At 37.7% G+C, this 8,141-nt stretch overlaps 1 pseudogene; it reads right to left on the bottom strand.

Moving 5' to 3' along the window:
- Positions 1–6,065: 6,065 nt before the first annotated feature.
- Positions 6,066–6,965, bottom strand: LOC114207109 (large ribosomal subunit protein uL29 pseudogene; annotated as a pseudogene).
- Positions 6,966–8,141: the final 1,176 nt, after the last annotated feature.

Here is an 8,141-nt window from a genome sequence, read left to right as displayed (position 1 = left end):
AGGTTTTCCAATTTATTAAAACTTTTATCCTTTTTGTGGTCTTTCTTAATTTTAGTTTGTTAATTTTTTTCTTATCTAGAGTTGTTAAATAACTCACCTTAGTAGTTAATCTATCAAATCAGAGTTAAAATATGCATATTGTTGTTTCTGTGGCAATACAAGAAATGGCATCTAATGTTATATGAGCTCCATTTCCAAAGTATCTATTGATAACATTTCTAATCCAAACTTTCTGCAAAAGAATGCAAGTAATGGCAAAGTGATACCTTAAACAATTCAATTATAATGAGTGAAAATAACTCAATATGAAAAGAAAATCATTTCTGAGTTGTTTTGTAATTCGTGGGAAACCAAAATCATGCAAATTATAGTTGAAATATGGAGAGTTCAAGGAACACACTCTGCTTATTGTTAAAGGAATCCTATTCCATGGGAATGAAATGAAAAAGAGGTAAACACAAACATGACTGTAAATCATGGTGTCCATTTTATATATATCCTTTTCAAAACAGATCTAGAGCATTTAGCAAGACGAATATGTATCATAGTTATAAAGAAAATCAAAATATGTTTTACAATAATATTATATTTAGGTATAATGCAAAGAGTAAAATGAGAAATAAAGTCTTATTAATCTGATCAAAGTATAACATAAATGGGTTGGCAATAGGTACAGAAAATGATTTATTTTTCCCAGGAGAGCTATTCATAAGAACATAGTCCACTACAATGTCTGGCAATTATCAGTTATGGAATATTATCTTCTCAATATACTAAGATAGTAATTTGTAATTTGATTAAAAATTAGCTTCTTGATCTCATCACACTCTTTTCCACATCAGAAAGATAGAGACACAGTCTTGTGGGTATTCAATTTATTTTCATGGAACCAAAGTATTATGAAAGCTCATTTAAGCTATCAAAGCTATTTTCTGATATTAGAGGAAAACTTCTGAAAATACACTGAACAAACTAAAAGATACAGAAATACCTCAGCAAAGACTTAGATTGCATACTTTCAATAGATTGAAAAATATTAAAGAAGGATCATACACATAGATACTAACGTATTCCCAGTAAAGGAAGAATTTGAAATGGAAAAGAAACATGTATTTTGTGCATCCAAAGCTTGGACAGATAGATGTTGGACAGGAATTTGGTCAAAGATAGCTCTGAGACAGGATAAATTGGGGCATATACTTCAGAGAAGTGAGAATTCTTATACTAAGACAGAGGAGTAGTAGTTTGTGACTACTAGTGATGTGTAGGATGGATTGGAGAAATGACTGGGTGCAGAGAGTCCAAGTCAATTATAATTATCCATGCAAAAAAAACAAAGAATCCTTGATTCAATTCAATTCAACAAGTATTTATTGAGCACTGACTATATGCCAAGTACTCTTCTTGATGCTTAGATTAAAATTGTGAACAAAGTAATATAACTTCCCTGCCTTCTTGTGACTCACATACAAACAACTGAACACAAAAACAATAGGAAAGAAGACTATGACAGTAAGAGATGTTGCAAAGTTTGAGTTGACAAAGCCCTCCTTGTATTCATGGTCAAGAAAAAGAAGAATTTCGAGAAAATGGCATTAAACCTAAGTAACAGGTAAAACAGAAAGTCCATTGATAGAGTAGGAGTAACTTATTCAGCATATGTTGAATTCTTCCCAGTGCCAAGAGCATTCTGAAAAAGTGGTGGGATGATGGTGGGAATCCTGGACAAGTTGAAATTTTGATTCAGACAGGACATCCTTGTGCAATATTCAACAAAACAACTGAAAAGGTGATTTTGAAATTCAAGAGAGAAGTTAGGCCAAGAGAAATCTGATTAGGAAGTAATTTTCCAATTGTCAGCATATATGAAATTACCAAGAGAAAGAGAATAGAATAAGAGGCAACATCCAGAAACAGAAACTGTAACACCGACATTTACAAATATACACTGTAAAAGCAAATAAAGAAGACTAAGTTAGAACAGTGATAGAGATGGATATAAAATAATAGGAAAAGAAAAATGCTAGAATATCATCAAAGTGATATTGATCTATATAAAAGAGTTTCCAAAGTGATGGGGTCATTAATATCAAAATGAGTAGAGATCAAATAGAAAAAGACCAGAAAGAGAAATGTTTCAGAAGGAAAGTGTGAGTTTAAGGCAAAAAAAGCCAGAATACAAAAGTTTGTTAGTTCAAGATTAGAAATGGGGAAAATTCATGTGGACTACCTTTTTAAAGAAAACTTGGTAGCAGGATGAGCAGGTTTAGGTAATCTTGGTTCTTTGTGGGAACATTAAGAGATGCATGAGTGTGTTTATAAACTAAAGGGTAGCAGATTGTGCCAACCCAGAATATGCCTCTTTGGCATAAAGATTATCTTGAACTATTTTGAGAAACTGCAGGCACAAGAGAAGCTCTGAAAACAATAAAAATTCCCCTTTTGTAGAGGAAATTTACATTAGAAAAGAGGCCTGTACGAGGAAGGGAGTTATTATCAAAGATCACCTTTTTTGTTTGTTTGTTTGTTTTGGCCTGAGAGACTTATCCGCATGGCAGAGCAACCTTTGCTTACCAAACATTTCCTCTTCTCACCTCCCCCAGAATTACCTTCCCCTGTTTGAAGATCCAGACCCCTATGCCTTTCTTTAGCTCAGGATGGTGCATAAGCCTCAATTGTCTACTTGCCTTCTGAGTCTCGTATCTTTGTGGGGCTCTCATATAATACATATGTAACTAATTTTTTTCTATTGTTAATCTGTTTTTTATTAGAGGGCGTCTCAGCCAAGACCCCTGGAAAGGTAGAGGGAAAATTATTTTTCTTCTCCTACAAAGCTAAAGAGAAAAAGTTAGTGGTTAGACTGAAGATTCAAAAGCAGGTGGTGATAAAATAGTTCTCAGACACGACATTATCATTTGGAATCTGGACCAGAGTCAAAGGGATTAGCATTAATACAGTAATGCATTAATGCATTCCTTCTGTCAGGCAAGCAGAGGATGCTATATGAATATACTTTGAGTTGCAGAGAAAAAAATCAGAGGGTGTTATGTATGAGAGCTTAGATTTTATTCAATAGAATAGGAGGAAGTTCATATGCCATGTCTTTGGGTGATAAGGGTGATGAGAAAATTGAAGAAAATTATGGAAATTTTGTAAAGTACCACCTTTATCTTCCAACACCTTAGTGAAATTCAAGACCCCAGGAATTTAAACCAAGAAGGAAAAGAGGGGAGGAAATTGAAAAGAAAGGACATATGCTTAAGGGAGATACTGAAGGAAGATCTGAACTTGAGGGAAACAATCTGCCTTTCAATCCATTGAGGAATCACTTTAGAGCATGTAATTAAAATAATAATAATAATGAGAGAAAGGAAGAAGAAGAAAGAAAGAAAGAAAGAAAGAGAGAGAGGGAGGGAGGGAAGGAGGAAAGAAGAAGGGAAGGAAGGAAGGAAGGAAGAAAGGAAGGAAGGAAGGAAGGAAGGAAGGAAGGAAGGAAGGAAGGAAGGAAGGAAAGAAGATAGATTGGCTATTTTCCTGGAAAAAATTTATACGAAAAGGCAGTACCAAAAAAAAGTAAACACATTGATATATGCTACATTTTCAACCATACCAGCTGAATTAATATGTTCTAGAATTCACTTGCTTTGGTAATCTTTAAATATTATCATCACATACATTTTGAAATTAATAAATTCAGTAATAATATCATAAAATATTTAGATATCAAATGGAACTCTGGTTTTAAAAAGCCAAGATTTTTATCTAATAGTAGAATTAGCAGGCATAAAAATGTGATAAATTTATGTTATACTGGTTTATGTGAATGGGTAAGTAAAAGTGACACTGGATATCCATATTCATTTATTACCACAATCACTGCTGCTAATGACAGTTGAAAAGATTTATTTGCATTTCACCAGGTAAGACAAGGTAAGCATTTTATATAGATTACAATTCCTAAAGAGAGCATTTGAATTTGTATCTACTACATTGTTTTTCAGAGTCGCATAATCATGAAGGAAATTCACTGCATGCCTGATTGCAAATGTTAGTGGAAATGCACAAATTTCTTCTTTAAAGTGTTTAATACCTTCCAGAAACAAACGGTTTAATGAAAGACCGATGAAAATAAAATGTGAATAAACTGAAGTCACTGCAATTAGGAAAAAATGAAACAATCCTATTTCAGAGTAATTCTAAAAAGTTGTTGCCTAAAAAAAAAAGCAGTCTTTTTGACTATGCTGCTTATGATGGAGCTATTTTTCATTTTTCATTCCTCATTTCTCTTCATAAATCAAGACTCTAACTCTGTATTTAGACTTTAACTGATGATCCCAAAAATACAATGTCTATTTCGGCCTGAGTACATAGTCTACTATGTTTTCTCATGTTTTGCTCCATGATCATCATTATGTATGAATGAAAGCAAAATGCAGTCAATATTCGTGATACTTCATCTCAATGAAGAATGCGTACTGTAAACCTAACAAAATTGTAGCACAGATGGAAAAAAAATGACATTTTTAATGATGACACTCAAACAACATTAAAACTCTTTTTTTAAGCAATTTCTCTATGATATTTGGTGGTTTGTGGAGTTTTTGGCTGTTTTGTGTTTCACATCCAAAGTTGTTTTACATTAAAATAATTTGCCATTTGCAAGAACTAGATAAAGTGGATCTCAAATTTAGTTCTCAAATATTTTCAGAAATCTTAGAGTTTTCAAGTTCAAAAAGTGCTGTGTACAGTAGGCTACAAGTAGCATAGGGGCCATACCAGACTATAAGGATCACTACACGGATTCTGAAACCATAGCGTTTCTTGAACTGTGTTCTCCTGATTGCATACAACAGAATCACTGTTAAAATGCATTTTCCTGAACTCTCTCTGAGCCAGAATTTCTTGGGAGTGGTAGCCAGCAAGCTACAAATTTAACATTTTTCCCAGAAGACTCATGTGCCCTTAAGTTTGGGAACGACTGCCTAATGTTGTGTCATAGTTTGGCAATTTTCACAGTCATTGGGAAGGGAGGGCAATGACAGGTAGAAAAATGTTGAACACTAGAGTGATGATTTCTTTGCTTGAAATATAGACCATCACCACCTACATTTAGATGAAAGAAAGATAGTGTCCTACCTATGGGAGGCATAATTTTAAGATGATCCCCCCAAGATACCCACTGCATATAGCCTGCATAACCCCTGGAACTGTGAATATGATGGATTTCCTCCCATTATTAGGTTATACTATATGGGACAGTTGATTTTAAGAAAGAGGGTTTATCCTAGGTGAATCTGACCAAATCTGGTGAGCCCTTAAAAGGTACTGGGCTCTTCCTGAAGTCAGAGATTCAACACAAAAGAGATTCAGTAAGATTCCCCATTGCTGGGTTTGCAAATAAACCATGGGCCATGTGGCAAGTTATGCTGGTGGTCTTTAGGATAGGAGCAGACAGCAGCCCCCAGATGACAGCCCACAAAGAAATAGGGACTTCCGGTCTTAACACCGCCGCAAGGCACTGAATTTAGTCCGCAACCTCAATGAACATGGAAACAAATTTTCTCCCACAACCCCCAAATGAAAATAGAGCGGCCCAACACTTTGCTTTCAGCTTTGCAAGACCCTGAGCGGAGAATTCAGCCATTTCATGTTTGAATTTCTGACCTACAGAACTGTGGTCTAACAAATGGGTGTTATTTTAAGCTGCTAAACTTATGGTGATTTGTTTCACAATAATAGAATTAAAATACTATTTTAATATTTTAATACACTGATACATACTCACTTAGCCCAAAAGTGACTCTGGCCTGTGGTGATAGTATAACCCAACCAACATGAGTTCACTCCTTGCAGAGTCTCAGAGAGAAACTATACCACCTGAGTTGTCTCACAGTGTAAACTGTATTTGCAGCAAGTAAGATGGGTGGTGGGGTAACTTCCAAAGCTGTGACTCCCCAAGGAAGGGTGAATGGGTCTCTTGTATTTAGGATTAGGATGAATATTGAGATAGAGAAGTCTTTTTTTTTTTTTTTCTTTCTCAGTTTGTGTTTTATTGATGACGGTGCTCAGGCCTTGACCGTGTACTTGCACAACAAGTACAGCCGCGGGCCTTCCACTGCTGCTTTCTGGTCTTCAAGTTCTCCTGGTGCTTATTCAGGAAGCAAGCGACACATGGCATGTGTCCTCTTGGGCGGAGATCCACGGGCTTGGACTTCTTACACTTGTCGAATTTCCTGAGGTTCTCTTTCAGAGTCTGGTTGATGACGTCGAGAACACCGGCGATAGATTTGCAAACAACTCGGATCTTGGAGAGCTTGGAAGCCACATCGCCTTCTGCTTTTTTTTTTTTTTTTAAACAAACCAACAGTTTTCTTTTTTTATTAGAGATAAAAACAGCGAAGTTCCACATACCACACCCTAGGGAAAACGAGACAGCAGAGGACTGGGGACTATTTACAAGAGCCGTGGCCAAAGGACACCTGTGGCCTTGGGCCCCGCGGAAGGCTGCGGGCACAGCGCGGCTTCGGGGGGCAGGCGGGTCAGTGGCAGAGGGCGATGGTTTCCATGTTAAGGAAGCGCACGTGCATCTTGGTCTCGATGTCTATGCCCTGCCAGATCTTCAGGAAGTCGTCGAAGATGATCCCCTCATACACCTGGTCAGGCTCCATCTGCCCCACACACACGCTGGCTGCCTCCATCATGGCCCCGTCGGCGATGGAGCGGGCCAACTCCCTCTCGATGTGCGGGTTTCCAGAGAGCAGCTCCTCCACCACATTTCGATATTCTTCCAGGGTGATGCGCAGCTGGGACAGCTCCACCTTCGGGTTTTCCAGTTGCTTAAGCAGCTCCTCCTTCTTCTCGCCAAAGGTCTGGAGGCATAATCTTCGCCAGATCTGCGCAGTCGGCCACCACCCCTCCTCCCCGCAGACTGACTTGTATGTGGAAGCAGGCACAAGGCTGAGCATGCGCAGAAAGGAAACGTGCTATACCTACATTGCATATTATGTTAAGCGGGGCTTGCGCTCCTCACGGGGCAGAGATTTTAGTATTATAATGAGATAAAGGTCATGGTCAGTCATTCCAAGCCCATCTGTGCAGGCATGAGTTGGGAGTTTAGCTCAAACCGGCCTGGGTGGTCTGGGCCACCAGAGCTCTCCTCTGGGCAGTTCATTATTGCTTGAGGGGTAGTTTCAGTTCCATCACAGTGTGTTTTGCCTGTAGGGTCTCTTGTTAAGAGATAAACTTGAAAGTAGAGTTTAAAGAAAATGTGGGACTAAGGTCGATGGGTATAAGCAGGTGAGCAGTAAAGGTGAAGGCTTGGGGCGTCACTGGTGAAAGTAGGCGCAATCTGAACACAGCCACTCTTTTAGGCACACTTTTACTTCCCCGAACCATGCATATGAATGAGATTGGGGTTATGAGCCAGCAGATTTTACATATCAGAGTTAGGTCTATAGAATCACCAAGATCTGTTGTGTCTAGGTTAATTTAAAAAAAATTTTTTTTATTAAGAAATCCTTGGTAGGAAGAGCAGAATCCCAAAAAGTTCGAAATTCCCCCATCAGAAGTGATTTTTAAAAACTCCGAGCAAGTTTATATGTTACAATCAACATTGTAAGGTAAATTAATATTTTACTCGCTCTTACCAAAGGGGCATAAGGGCTTAATTGGAGTCGATGGCCCAAGATTGTGCACTAAAGCTGCCAGCGTCATGCTTCATTCTCAGAACAATTCTTTTCCTCACCAAAGAGAAGCTCATGAGTCCGTCTATTCAGCCAAAATAAATCAATTTTTTTTCTCTTAATATGTCCATAAACAACATCTACTTTCCATTATTTCTTGTGGCCATACAAGCATTTCATTGACTATTTCCATAAACGGTTCCCACATGCCCATGCCTCCTTTAATGACTTTGTGATTCTAATAAAGTGATTAGAACTCCTTATCCCTGCTGTGGCCTCTGCTAAACAATGTGAAAATACCCCTCCTGCTGGGGTTGCCCCGCCAGCAAAATTCAAATGACCCACCAACAAGTACATCTGTTGTAATTTGACTTTCTTTGCCCTTGTTACTTTTTTTCTACCATTCTATAAGACCTTTAATTTTCCCCTTGAGGCTCTAAATTCCTTTTTAATTATTTA

Source organism: Eumetopias jubatus, unplaced genomic scaffold (assembly GCF_037043125.1).
Source record: "Eumetopias jubatus isolate StellerSeaLion01/CBP00866 unplaced genomic scaffold, mEumJub1_p1.0 scaffold_1, whole genome shotgun sequence".
In the NCBI taxonomy this organism is placed as follows: domain Eukaryota; kingdom Metazoa; phylum Chordata; class Mammalia; order Carnivora; family Otariidae; genus Eumetopias; species Eumetopias jubatus.
The sequence above is the reverse complement of the archived record's forward strand: the minus strand, read 5'-3'. Positions and strand labels throughout refer to the sequence as shown.